Source organism: Solanum pennellii, chromosome 1 (assembly GCF_001406875.1).
Source record: "Solanum pennellii chromosome 1, SPENNV200".
NCBI lineage: Eukaryota > Viridiplantae > Streptophyta > Magnoliopsida > Solanales > Solanaceae > Solanum > Solanum pennellii.
The window spans coordinates 17443174-17458710 of record NC_028637.1 but is presented as its reverse complement, the minus strand read 5'-3'; the positions used below and the strand labels follow the sequence as shown (position 1 = coordinate 17458710).

The 15537-nt window shown below is 34.5% G+C and overlaps 1 pseudogene; it reads right to left on the bottom strand.

Annotated features, from left to right (window-relative positions):
- Positions 1–10411: 10411 nt before the first annotated feature.
- LOC107018201 lies at positions 10412–10944 on the bottom strand (annotated as a pseudogene).
- Positions 10945–15537: the final 4593 nt, after the last annotated feature.

Below are 15537 nucleotides of genomic sequence, written 5' to 3'. Positions count from 1 at the left end.
TCCTCAGCAGACAACTCAACAACATCAGACTCAGGCATTTTGAAGTTTGATACCTTAAAGGTTCTGGCACTTCTAATAGCAGCAGTAAAACGTGCACTGGCCTTTAAGGCATCGGCCATCAATTTTTGAGCAGCAGACCTAGTAGTAGGTCTTCTCCTGGGGGCCTCTTCTACAACCTTCTCTTTTCCCTTCCTAGACATTTCACCCTCTCTTCGCTCAACCTTCTACTTTATGGGTTCCTCCTCACTTTCAGAATCTGAAGAGGTGGAAGAAGGATACCTTCCAATATGAGGAGTTTTATCAAAAATGGGTTGAGTATCTCTTACCTCTTTCCTCTGCAAAGCTTTAGTTTGCTCAGTCCTTGCCTTTTCCCGCATCATAGCCAAACTCTCAATAACTAATTCTTCCCTTGCTGCCACGATATTAGACTCAGACGCTTTATGCTTAGGCAGATCTCCTTCAAAAAGATTATCAGGCAGCATTTCTTGCAAAGGACCAGGTCCGGTAGGCAAGCATGTGTTGTTTAGATCTATGGAGTAGAACGGATTGTCAGGTGTATCTTTCTGAGAACTTGAAGGGGCATTGGATCTGGACTCCACAGCAGAAGGAGAGTAGAAAGCAATGGGCTCTATTTCACTAAGAGCAGTAAGCATTTGTTTGGATGTAGAAGAGAGAGAAGACATGTTTGACTAGAAAGAGAATAAAAAATGTCTTTTCGAGCAGAAAAAGGAGGAAGAAGGAACAAAGTTTGTCTTTTAACTTTTGCTTAATCCCTTCATGAAGCAAAAAGAATTTTAAAGGACGGATGAGAATTTTGAAAAGAAGTAATGAGGGTTTTTAAAAGACGTGAAAGGTGCCAGGTCCGTGATTGGACGTGTCGCTTGAGAGATAAGCGATGGGACTAAGGGTCAGAATGATCGATGACTGACACGTGGCATTATCAACGGTAATATTTTTCAGTTTAAAATTAATGTGTAAATGCTAACCTGAACAGGCACCAGGTACCATAACACAGTTTTATCCTCATTCCCCAGTTGTTCTACTCATGTCTTTGCTAATCCAGTCCTTCCTGAAAGTACACCTACAAAAGGTACAAAGATGATCTTTATCCAGATATTTAATTATTGACACAAAGGATACCTGCATTGCAAATTTAGCCATCAAGGGAATTGAACTATTGGAAGCTAAGGACATCACTTAGAGATCATCATGCCCAACTTCAGCCGATTTCTCTCAAATTGATCTTTGCTGAGAGCCTTGGTGAAGATGTATGCAATTTGCTCCTCCGTTGGACAATATGTCAGCACAATATTCCCCTTTTCAACATTGTCTCTTAGAAAGTGATGTCTAACATCAATATGCTTTGTTCTCTTATGGTGAACTGGATTTTTTCCCATACTAACAGCACTAGTATTGTCACACATAGAAGGAATAGCCTTGATGTTTATCCCAAAATCTTCCAAGTGTTGCTTGATCCACAACAACTGTGAACAGCAGGCTGCAGCAGCTACATACTCAGCTTCAGCAGTTGAAAGTGCCACAGAATTCTGTTTCTTGGTTCCCCAAGAAATGAGTAATGATCCAAGGAAATGAGCCATTCCAGATGTACTCTTCCTGTCAACTTGATAACCACCAAAGTCAGCATCTGCAAAATTACTAGATCAAAAGTGTCACCTGCTATATAGAAGAGAACCAGGTCCCCTGTTTTCTTCAAGTATCTAAGAATACGTTTTGCAGCCTTCAAGTGTGAATCACGAGGACATGCTTGAAACCTGGCACACATACCAACACTATAAATAATATCAGGTCTGCTAGCAGTCAAATATAGCAGGGATCCAATGATTCCCCTGTACATTGTTTGATTCACAAGGATCAGATTGCTCTACTACAAGCTTGGAATTTGTTCCCATAGGAGTATCAATAGGTTTAGAGTCAAACATATTGAATTTCTTCAGTAGCTCCTTAATGTACTTCTCTTGAAAGATTGAAATCCCATTTGATGATTGCTTGATTTGTAGACCAAGGAAAAATGTCAGTTCGCCCATCATGCTCATTTCAAATTCCTTTCCCATTAATGATGAGAATTCTTCACACAAATGTTCTGAGGTGGCTCCAAAAATTATATCATCCACATAAACTTGAATAATAAGCAATTCTTGTTCTCTTTTTAATAAGAACAGAGTATTGTCTATTTTTCCTCTTTTGAAACCATTCTTCAACTGAAACCTTGACAACCTCTCATACCATGCTCTAGGAGCTTGCTTCAGACCATACAGAGCCTTATTCAATTTGAACACATGATCTGGTAGCTCAGCATCTTCAAAACCAGGAGGTTGTTTGACAAATACTTCCTCTTTCAGATCTCCATTCAAAAATGCACTTTTGACATCCATTTGATATAGCTTGAATCCCATGAATGCAGCAAAAGCTATTAGAATTCTAATAGACTCCATCCTGGCAACAGATGCAAAAGTCTCATCATAATCTATTCCTTCTTCTTGTTTGTATCCTTGAACCACCAACCTGGATTTGTTTCTAGTGATCACTCCATTTTCATCTAGCTTGTTTCTGAACACCCATCTGGTTCCTATTACTGTTCTGCCTGCAGGTCGAGGAACCAGGTACCATATCTTGCTTCTTTCAAACTGATGAAGTTCTTCTTGCATTGAGTTGATCCAATCTGCATCACTTAATGTTTCTTTCACATTCTTGGGCTCAATAGATGATATGAATGCTGAAAATGCAACTAGATTTCTTGTTCTTGATCTAGTATGAATTTCAGAGTTCAAGGGAGAGATAAGATTATCAAGAGGATGTGATGAACTATGTTTCCATCCTGGACTTGGAGCAGTCTGGTTGAGCTGATCAGCATGTTCTTCTTCATCAAGAGTGTCATCATTTTCTGGGGAGTTTGATGTACTCTGACTGGAATTCAGAGTAGTACCAGGTAAATAATCACACTTTTCCACTTCATCAGCCTCTTCAGGTAGACTATGATTTTGATCACCAAGGTCATTTTCAATTGTTGTTCTGCATCAGCTTCACTTCCTTCAATTTTCTGTGAATTGAACAGCTTGATCACATCATCTTCATCATTTGATCCATTGCTTTTAAAGTTTCCATTTTCATCAAATACAACATGAATGCTTTCTTCAACGCATTGAGTTCTTTTGTTGAATATTCTGTAAGCCTTACTTGATGAAGAATATCCAACAAACACTCCTTCATCACTCCTAGGATCAATTTTCCCAGATCATACTTTCCATTGTTCAGCACAAAACATCTGCACCCAAATGCTCTAAGATAGCTCAGCATAGGCTTTCTGTTGTTGAGCAGCTCATTGGGGGTCTTATTTAAAACAGCTCTTATCAGACATCTGTTGATTACATGACATGCTGTGTTGACAGCTTCAGCCCAGAAATTTTGAGGAAGATTTGACTCAATAATCATAGTTCTGGCAATGTTCACCAAGGTTCTGTTTTTTCTTTCCACCACACCATTTTGTTGAGGAGTTCTTGGAGCAGAAAAGTTATGACTCGTACCATTCTTCATGCAGAATTGATCCAGTTTTGAGTTCTCAAACTCAGTTCCATGATCAGATCGAATGCTACAGATCACTTGATTCAATTTAGTTTGAATCATTTTGAAAAACACCACCAATTCTTCAGGTGTTTCTGCCTTTGACTTTAAGAATCTTGTCCATGTATATCTTGAGTAATCATCAACTATCACCAGAATGTATTTCTTGTCATTTCTGCTTTGAACCTTCAAAGGTCCACATAAATCCATGTGTAACAGTTCCAGTGTTCTTGATGAGGTTACTTGCTTTTTGGGCTTAAAGGATGATCTGATTTGTTTTCCTTTGACACAAGCTTCACATATTTTGTTTTCAGCAAACTTCAGCTTTGGCAGACCTCGGACCAGGTCCTTAGAAATCAGTTTGTTCAATAAAGATGAGCTCACATGCCCTAGCCTACGATGCCAAAGATCAGCATTTTCATTTTGAGCACTAAGACATGTCAGATCATCTCCATGAGACGTTTCTAAGTTGGCCACATACATGTTTTTACTTCTGAAAGCAGTGAGAATTACTTTCTTTGAAGTTAGACTAACCACAGTGCACTTCTCAGAAGTAAACTTGACTTCATTTCCCTTGTCACAAATTTGAGACACGCTCAAAAGACTGTACTTCAACCCATCAACATGATACACATTGTCAATTGAATCTTCAAGAGACCTTCCCACTTTACCAACTCCCAAAATGTACCCCTTCTTTCCATCACCAAAAGAGACACCTCCTCCCTGAAGTGTCTTGAGTGAGAGGAAATTTTTGATGTCACCAGTCATATGTTTAGAGCATCCACTGTCCATATACCAACATTGACTGCTGCTCCTCTCACTCACCTGCACCAAGAATTACTTGTTTAGCTTGGGAACCCATTTCAATTTGAGTTCCCGGAAGGCAGACAGAGGAGTGATCAGATTGTATATAGTCCAATAGGGCAGTTTTTGAAACTTTCTAACAAAGGACATCGGAGCAGTGACAGATTTTTTCTTTGAAAATCTATCAGTTGAAACGGGTTTTGGAGGACCAAGTCTCTCTTTTGAAAAGTTTTGCCTTTCAGCATAATTAGAGAGTCTGTCATAGGAATTTCTCCATCCAGGACACTCTCCCTTTAAGTGCCCATTTTTACCACAGTGAAGACAAAGCAGATTGTCAGACACAAAAACATACATACTGTGAGGATTAAAGGGAGGAGTGATATTCAATCTTCCTAGTCCTTTCTTATTGAAATTACTCTGGTTTGTTGCAGTTGACAACAACTTAGAGGATTTTGACCACTTAAGAGATTTTTCAAGCTCTTCCTTAAGTTTGACAATATCCTTTTCTAATCTGTTGCTTTTCTCCAAAGACAATCCCAGATTTTTCTCAGAGTTTTTCAATTTTTCTTCAATTTCAACTCGTAAACCATTTGACATTCCATTTAGCTTTTCAGCTTCTTCAGTTATCTGATTCAACTGTTTTTTAAGATCAGCGTTATCAGACTCTAGAGACATCATTTTTGATATTCTCTCCTCCAGTTTAACTTTGTTTTCAGTTAAACTATCAAGTTCAGAATTCATGATGTCTCTTTCAAAGGTTAACTCAATTACAGAATCAATCATAACTTTTGCCATTCTTCTCAATTTTTTAAGAGAATAATTATTCAGATCATTTTTCATATCAAGAAGAGTTACCTTGTCATCCTCTTCTTCATTTTCTGTATGAGCCATGAGAGCAAACATTTCATTGAAAATGGTTTCCTCTTCATACACAGCCACCATAGACACATCATTTGGTTCATCAGGATCTTCTGAATCACTTGAAGAGTCACCCCAAGCAGCAAGAGCCTTTTTGACCACATAGTCAGTAGCTGCCTTTCGATTATTCTTACCAAGTACCAGGTCCCTTCTCTTCTCTTTGTCACTTCTTGGTTTTTGATGTTCCTTGTTTTCATTTTTGAGCAGACGACACTCTCTGATAAAGTGTCCAGCTTTTCCACAATTGTAGATGGTATCATTTTGAGTAGCATTTCGAGGACCATTTGTTCCTCTTTTAAAACCTTTGTTCTTTCTCACAATTTTTTGAAATATGTTGATGAGATATGCCATATCATCATCATTGGAATCTTCATCTGATTTGTACTTTAGCATCAATGACTTATCCTTTTTGACCTCCTTCTTTGATGAATCATGATTTTGATTCATCTCATGAGTCTTCAGATTTCCAATGAGAGCATCCATTGTCAGCACCTTCAAATCTTTAGATTCAGTGATGGCATCAACCTTGCTTTCCCAAGACTTTGGAAGAATTCGAAGCACTTTTCTGACTTGTTTTCTCATGCTAATAGGTTCACCAAGACTTCTCAGCTCATTAGTAATGGAGGACAATTTTGTGAATATCTCATGAATGGTTTCTCCTTCCTTCATTTTGAAGTTTTCATACCGTGAGGTAAGCATATCAATCTTTGATTCTTTGACTTGTTCAGTTCCCTCATGAGCGGTCATTAAGCAATCCCAAATTTCTTTAGCAGACTCACAAGCTGAGACACGATTAAACTCATCAGGTCCTATCCCACAGACAAGAAGAGTTTTTGCCTTGTAGCCCTTTTCTATCTTTTTCCTATCAGCTTCATCGTATTTCTGTCTAGGCTTTGGAACAAGACTGGTTTTCTCTCCATCCTTTTCTTCTATCATTGGAATAAACGGTCCATCAATTACAATATCCCATAACTCACTTTCCTCAGCCATGAGGAAACCATGCATTCTAACTTTCCACCAACTGTAGAAATGTCCATTGAAACGAGGAGGTCTTGTTGAGGACTGACCTTCTTCTAGATTAAGTGGAGCAGCCATTCTAGAACAGATATCACTTCCTTGGGGTTAACCAAATAGAGAGTCCCTGCTCTTATACCACTTGATAGAATATATGCCTTCACTTAACAGATAATGGACCAGGTCCCTTACTACACTAATAAGTATAGACGGAAAGTTAAATGCAGTTTGAACCAACACAACGATTTTACATGGAAACCTCCTTGCTTAAGGGAGTAAAACCACAACCTATCTCACAGGATTTTCAATCGTTTTCACTAATCTTCAAAAGCAAAAGTAAAACACGATTACAACAAATGTGAGAAGAAGTTTTTAATCTCATGTTCAAGCAATACTCTCTATTGCTTGACAAGCCTAAGTAGAACTGAATCTACCCACTAAGCTATCCCACTTAGACAACTTAGAATTTCAACATTACCCACTGATTCCTTTATAATTTCAGGAATGGTTTACAATGTAAGAACAAGAGAATATATTCTTGAACAGCTACACTAAATGCTCAGGAGATTTTTGCTGTTCTTGGAATAATTCTGCCGTTTTCTTGGTAATAGCCTTTGCAAGAGTTCTTGAAATGTTCTTTGTCAAGTTGCAAAAACTAAGAATGATGTTTAGGAAAGTGCCTTTTATATGGACAAGTCACTTTCATTAAAATCTTTGCCATTGGTTGGAGAAGTCCCACTTTCTAACGTCGTTGGGAAGAGTGCACCTACTTTCTGTACCTTCTCCAGCTGGCAGTCAACCGGCTCGTCACATTGAGAGCTAGGTACCTTGACAAGGTCCCTGAGTTTGTTTTCATCTTCAACACTCAAGTAAGAAACCTGGTACCTTTACAAGGTCCCTTAGTTTGCCAAATCATCAAAACTGCAAATAACACCTATGCCCATCATTCCTTCCTCAGCCTCTTACATAGCCACGACCTCGACCACTACAGAATCCTCTTCTTCCTGGACCTCTACTATCTGGACCGTTGTTATCATCATATTTGATTGTGGCTTCCTTCACCTGGAGTGCATTATCTTCTTTATTTTCAATAGATCGATTGAGTCTCACCTCATGGGCTTGAAGAGATTCCACCAAATCATCAGAGGAAAAAATTGATAGATCCTTAGATGCTTCTATGGAAGCAAGTGCATGATAAAATTATGAAGTCAAGCTTCACAATATCTTTTCCATAATCGTTTGCTCTGTCATTTTATCGCCACATGATCGAATTTTGCTGAAAATTGTCACTGCTTTGGACAAGAAATTAGCAATTGATTCTCCATTTTTCATCATCAAGGTTTCAAAGTCACACGAATGTGAATGCAATCTCATCACAATGACCTTTGAATCACCTTGAAAGTCCTTCTGCAGAATGGACCAAGCTTGCTTTGATGTGGTTATTATTGCGATCTATGAAAGTGGCTATCACGAAATGTCTGCTGGATAAAAACATGTGCTTTAGCATCTTCTTTCTTAGTGTCTCGCTGTCTATTTTTTTTGTATGGATGTGCAAATCCTCGTTCTACCAAGTCCCAAAGATTTTGATATTTCAGTATTATTTTCATACGAATACTCTAGAAATCATAGTTTTATCTCTTGAAGATGGGATTGAGTGATTTTTCCACACTAAATTCATTTCCATTAGTTGACATGACTATGATACCAAAGGTGTTGGCGTAAATAGGCAAAAAAAACTTTAGGATGAAACAGAGGTTCAAAGGTTATGAGAATTGTATGCTGAAGTTTTTTCTATTTTTATGTATATAAAATCACAGGAAAGTTCAACTTCATATACACCAAAAATAACAAACTATTAAATCACTAAATAACCACTACTTCCATTAATTAAACAAGTAATTAATAACAAAAACACAACTAAAAAGTATAGCACCATGATTAACGTATTTGCTAACAACTAGCCCTAGAACATAGGACACTACTAACAAACTTAATTAACATGATCATACATTGAATCAGTATTCAATATACCATACACCTAATATTTAATTACATATACGAATATATCAAAACTTGAAGTTTAATATGGTAAATCAGAGAAATAGAGAAGTAATAGAAATAAAATTAGCGAGAACACTTACTGTTTCAAAACCTTATATTGGACACCATACATTTCTATTAAGTAATTTATTAGCATTGACTAACTATGACCTTAATTATTACATAATGATTGGTCATTAACATCATTGTTCTCCATTTTTAAAAAAGGACATGTAGATTAAGTTTTTTCATTCTTCTAAATCAAAACCCACTTAATTGTTTCCTAGTTTCTATGACAAGTACCTATTAAAATGCAAAACAATTAATTATACAATCCAATAGTGCAGTAATCAATTCAATAATAGAGTAAGTTCAACGTGTGACTAGTTGAATGTAACATTTATCCCTTCAATACGTATAAATTGACTAAGTATTCATGGCATCAAAGTGAAATTCTAGAGTAACATTAATTTGTCCTTACAATGATGAAGACTTTTGCAGTGGTGATAGTAATTGGCGGCAGCGGATAGAGAACCTTAGGAAAGCAAGACAATAATTTTGTAGAAAATAAGACCTTTAATAGATATGATCCAAAAGGTATAGGGTCTTAAGCAAGTTTCAGACTTAGCTCATCATTATCAACTCAATTAATTACCTACCCATTACCCATCAATTAACTGAGTATAGTTATCGAATGGTTCAAAATTTTCAACCAACTTCACTGACCAATCATAAATGACTTTGAGAAAAATATCGGGAGGGGTAAAATGGTATTTTTATAAAAGTTTTCAAAAATGACCTTGCGGATCATGGCAAAAAATGTACCAACATTCCATCATGGTTTCTATTTTTAGAGTCAAACTATAAAAACTTTGACTAACATTTAAGATATATTTTTTCATCATATTAATATGCATAAAATTGTAATTTATAGTTCTTTTCATGTATTTTTAGAATATCTAATTTTTTTGTTTAAAATATCAAATTAATGTGATCTAATTTACCTTTGAAAATTAGTCAAATTGACTTTCGGTAAGCGCAACATGACAAACAATTCCGGACGGAGCGAGTACAATCTAGAAAAATATAAGTTTTATAATTTATTTGTAGAAACACAAATGAAAACAAGAAAGTGAGATCTCTCGTCTTCTTACGATTTGAATGAAAGAAAATATTCTTTTCAGATCTCTTATGTATAAGAATAAAAAATATATCTTATAAAAGGACATAAAACTATTTTTTTTCATAAAAGACTAAAAAAATAATTTATGATCACAATATCTTGAAGTTCAAACTATAACATATAGATCATTATTAAGAATGAAAATGGTGAGGTAATTTCAAAGAAAGACTGCTTTCGTCTATTTAACCTCCTAAATATGTTTCTACTGCCACGCCAAAATCAAGCTAAAAAATGTGTCATGTGACTTAGTTTATAATTGTCTTATTAGTACGTCTTTATTTACTCAATCACGTTTTAAACTAACGAATGATTATTAATTGATAAGAAAAATGGTATCATCATATCCATTTTAAGAATGAATTTATATTTAGTGAGAAGTGTACAAAATTGACCTAATGCAACTAATCTAAATAATGAAGAAAATGAGTACCAATTTATCTTTGATTTAAAAAAAAGAGCAATGAGTAACTCCAATGAAATTTCTATGTCAAGCTCCTCAGGATATGTTAAGGAAGCAAAGAAGTAGTAGCTTCATGTAAACAATTTAGCTTTTTGGAAAAAATTTCAAAGAACTATTTTACAAAAATCTTTCAATTACTTATTTTACGATTTCTGTTAAACTATGTTGAACATTTTTGTTGCATTAGATAATGTCTAATTATACTTTTATAACCCATGGTTGTTTATCTATCAAAATAAGCCTTTTTAGATAATGTTTTTTTTAGAAAATCTTTATAAAGAATACAACAAAAACAACTCCACATCATCAATACACACATCATACTTATTCATCTGCCTCCAATTGATTAGTTCAACAAGAAGAAGAACATATATGGTGTGATTTCACAAAACATATATGGAGTTTCATGCCTTTTATCTTCCTTGATGGTGGATGGAGTCGCTTTCCTTCGGTGGCGGATTTAGAATGTTTGTCAAAGCATTTAGACCTTTTATTTCAATGGCTGCCTTGTCATAAGCCAAAGCAGCTTCATCCGCAGTGGAAAAACTTCCCAACCAATGTCGATTTTTCATTCTTACATTTTGAATCTCCGTAACCCATCTTCCCCATTTTCATTGTCTAACTCCCATGTACTTCTTTACATTTTCTCGGTGCCATTTTGTATCTTTTTTCTCTTTGGTGGATACCATCTTTGAAGTGACCTTTGTCTTTCCATATTTTATGATAATTTCTTTGCAAATCCTTTTTTGTCGTTTGGACTTCTCTCCTTGATGATTTTCCTCATCATCACTAGATGAGTCTGTAACATCATTGTCTTTTATGTAAATACATACAACACATAGCAAGGCCACAGAAAAATCTCCCATTAGATTGGTTTTTTTCCTCTGACAACTTTTGAGAGATTTTTGACTACCTTATTTTCGTGAAGCTCATCTCTGGAAGCCATTGCTTCAGGAAAGAGAACAAACAAAAAAAGCACAATAATTCCATTAAAACAGGCATGTATATATTCTTTATCAATAGTCAAATTATTTTTATTTATGTACTCTATATGTCAACTTGATTATCAAATTTTGATCTAGCACATAAAGTTTCAGACTTTGCTCATTATTATGAACTCAATCAGTTACTTATCTATTACCCACCAATTAATTGAATATAGTTATCGAATAGTTCAAAATTTTCTACCAACTTTCCCGACAAATCATAAATGACCCATGTCTCATGAAAGGATGTCCTTGACAATAAATTCATGTTCAAGTGACTCTAGCACTTTGTACTTTTTAGAACATAAATGGTAGGTTAGGTGAGTATAGATCTTTCACCACAAATATACCTATTAGACTTATATCACCTTACCTTTAACCTCAAAGACCTATTCATTCAACATTCTTGACTACAAGCCTTACTTTCGAGCCCATAATCATCAATTACCCCTAGATTTTGAGGCATTCTAATCACATTCTCTATAACCATGTGAATCTAGTCATAATTCCTCAAAAGGTTCAAATTTTATGCTTTACAAGTCAAGATCCATCATACATAATCAAGTCTATTTTAATTTATCTCTATATGTTCCCAATCTTGAACCATTACTACACATGACATTAATTTTAGAAGATCAATTCGAATTCTTCAATTTCACCCTTCCTGGCATAAACTCCCAAATTATAATTTCATCAAATAGAGTAGGGTTTACCATTTAAATCAAATAAATTAATCATAATAAGATAATTTAATGCCAATTCAATCATAATTAAGTATCAACTTGATTGCAATCAAAGTTTAACATTACCCACACTGTAGGAAGAAACCCTAGCTAGAATTGTGTTTTTATTTCACAATTGGGGGAAAACTATGGGGATATATGGGTGGAAGAATCATATATGAATTAGAAAAAAATACCTTAATTCAAATTCCTAACACATGATTGAAACAATGGAGGGAATCTGCCCGTCTTAGTTCTCTTCTTCTACACTTCTAGAGAGTGAATAATTTGGATAGAATTTGGGCTCGTTTTGAGGTCTTGGAAGAATGATTTAAGTCACTTATTTTAGGGGTCTATTATTCATATATTGGTGGTTTAATAAAATACTAAGTGATCTACCCTAAACCCTAACTAATTTCCAATTAACCCCTAAGCCCTCAACTTAAAAAGTAAACTCTAAATTTGACCCCACTCACAAAACCCCCATCCACGGACTGTGGATGGGTCTACTGATCATGCTGCACCCTAGTGGGTGGTGAACTGAGGCTAAAAATTGCAGAAAAGTGTAGGACTTGGCCTATGACCCCAACCCACGGGGCGTGGGTCCATCTACTAGTCGTAGGTTGTTGCTTTTTGACAGCTTTTGGAGCTGCTCTAAGTGTCCTCCTCAAGGACCCTTTCGGTAGTTCCTTGGTGATTATACCTTGATACATAACAATATCTCCCCCATGGTATCATTCATCCTTGAATGATGATTCTAAACACTTATTTAGATCATCACTCTAAACTTGCAGCCTATCATGTATGCAATACGTCTAAATGCACACAATCAAGGAAGAAATTTTTAATTCCAAGATAAACATATTTAATGCAACACAAGGGAGTAGGAACTACTTCTAACAACTCGAAATGTGTGAACTTCTACATTTACTCATTTAAAAGAGGAACTACATTCTCCTAACTAAAACATGATCAACACACACTCATGGATCCTAAATGCAATTTACTCTCAAAAAGCCTTTATTAAAGGAGGAGTCTTTCAACTCCTAACTGAGGTATGTTAATTAGTTCATCACATGAAGTTTATATGCAATTCCACTCAAATACACCACAACATGAGGCAAAACAATGTATATAAGTCTTTTCTATGAACACCTAAGATTTTTCATGAACATGCAAATAAGGGAATCATGGCAATAGATAAACACACAATAACCTTACTTTTTTGGCACATTATCCTCCCCTTGGGAGTAATCCAATATAATCACTTCTATACATCATTGATGATAAAATTAACTTCAAGGTCCAATTTAACAAGTCAAAAAAGACAAGAAATCCACAAATTAATAAAGCATAAATACAATACTAGAGGTAACATGAGGAGATTATTCTTGATCTTCTCTAGATTGGAGATCATAAAACTTATTTTCTTAAGACCACTCTCATCTGGACCACTAGAGGCAACTATATTATCCTCCCTTCCCTTACCCTTAAGAATTAGGCAATATCTAATTTTGTTTGCATCCTTTCCACACCCATGGCAACCATCCATGCAAGTTAAGAACATGCTGATGAGTCCACAATTTCTACTCATTAGGGATTTATTTTAATTGATTTAGTGTCTTGAAAGGCATATTTTGTATCAATGTAAATCCTTGCATTTCATGTATTTGGATTGAGGAACAAAGCATGAACATTACTGAGCACAAACGAATAATGCAACCGAAAGAATGAAGAAAATAAGGCATGATGATCACCTATCTCATTGGGAAAGTCTCCAAATGGACATGGTGTCACCTAAAGTTCTAGTGTGCAAAGCCCTCAAGGAGAAAATCAAGTCAGCGATAGAAAAGAGTAGTTGGCGCGTCGCCGAGCGATTCCACGATACAGTCGCCAAAAGTTATAGATTAAAAGATACTGAAGGTCAAAGCAAAAAGGCGATGCAATTGACCAAAGGGCTGGTCACCGAGTGGACCGGCGATCCCAATTGATTGCGCCAAATGATCTTTCACAACATATTTTTGGCGACCATAAATACATTTTTTAGTTTTTAGTTCGATTGATATATCGTTCAACCTAGGTTTCAATCTAGAATAAGAATTATCAGCTTGGAAGTTTAGAACGGAGTTTTGAGACAATATTTCCCTTAGCTTTAAAGATTTGAAGATTATCAGTTTTGAGAAATTCAAGTGGGTGTTGAAGATTCGTCAAATTAGACCTTTGTATAGAAAAAATAAATCTTACCAAGTTGATGGAAACACAATTTGGTAACAACTTCTATCTTTTTATGACATCTAGCTAAAACTCCAATTCTTAGGATGTGATTATGTGATTATGCGTTGATTTAGCTGCTGGGTATTGTTGATTGATAGTTTTATTGCTTTACAAGAAATTTTTGTCCTTACACATAAGAGATCTTCATTTTTAAATAGAAGAGATTTAAGATCGTTATTTTCTTCTATTCAAATTGTAATAGGGTGAGAGATGTGAGTTTTCAAATTTTTACACTCACCGACTTGAATCATATATCCTTATAAAGAACTAGAAAACCATTTCTCCCAAACTCACTTAAAATTCTAGATTTTTCTTTTGTTAAGTTATTTCTCTAGAGTTTTAAATAGAAAATTTTCCACGCGATGAGGATGTCATATATCCATGAATGAATTTCTTATAGTTCAATAGATAAATCTTCAAAAAAAACTAGTTAAACCTAAAGTAGTTGAATCTATACATATGTAAGTTTTAAAATGTGTTTGTAGAAACAGACAGAGAAAAAAGGAAATGAGCTCTCTTTGTCTACTTACAATTTGAATTTTAAAAAATGTCATTTTCAGATCTCTTATGTGTAAAAGTGAAAATTATATCTCCCCATAGAAATTTATATGTAACACAGATAACAACAAAACTGTAACTTGTGGTCTAGAAAAGTAAAAAAAACTCAGATTTGAGCATACCTTGAAAATAAAATCGAAAGCTCTCAAACAAATCATTAATTTTGATCTTTTGTCTTTTCTTTAATTTTTTTGCATTTTATGGTCATTTATATAATTTAAACTTTAGTAATCATTGCTATATAGAAATGGTATTAAAATGCAAATAATTGTACTTTTATACTTTGATTTTTTCCCCACTTGTCATTCTTATCTATTATCATATATGTGGACTACAAATTCAGAAATCAACATTAATAATTCATTGAAAATTCATATACGTGTCATTGAACTTTTTAAAAGGACTCATCTATGTTATCCGTTAAAAATTTAGCTTATCTATGTCATTTTTATTTGAAAAGAGACTCATCTATGTCTATATTTTTTAACAGAAAAAAGTTTCTATTATGCAAAACTATTTTTTACGCATGGTCAATTTTGATTAAGCCATGTCATTGAATAAATTATTCTTTTTAAGAACAAAGAATAAAATATTTCATCGAACATTGATAAAAGGTTCATCTATGTCATCCGTTAATAGTTTGGATAATCTATGTCATTTCAGTTAACAAATAATGACATGGATGAACCTTTTCTCAAATAGAAATTGTTGACACCTAATTTTGGCCTAATATTTTAAAAATTAGTACCTTTTAAGCTTTATTTATTTGATGGTTCAAAATATTTTTTTTATATAATTTTAAATAAGTTTATCAATAACTAACCTTATTTATCAAAATTTTAAATTTTTTATTTGTTAATTTAAAATTACATTTTTACATATCATTAGTTACGTTCATTATATTTTTTTAAAATTCATTTTTATTCGTTACATTTCTTAATATTTATTTTATATTTTTTGCACATTCTAAAAGATCATTTAATACGGTCAAATTTTGCA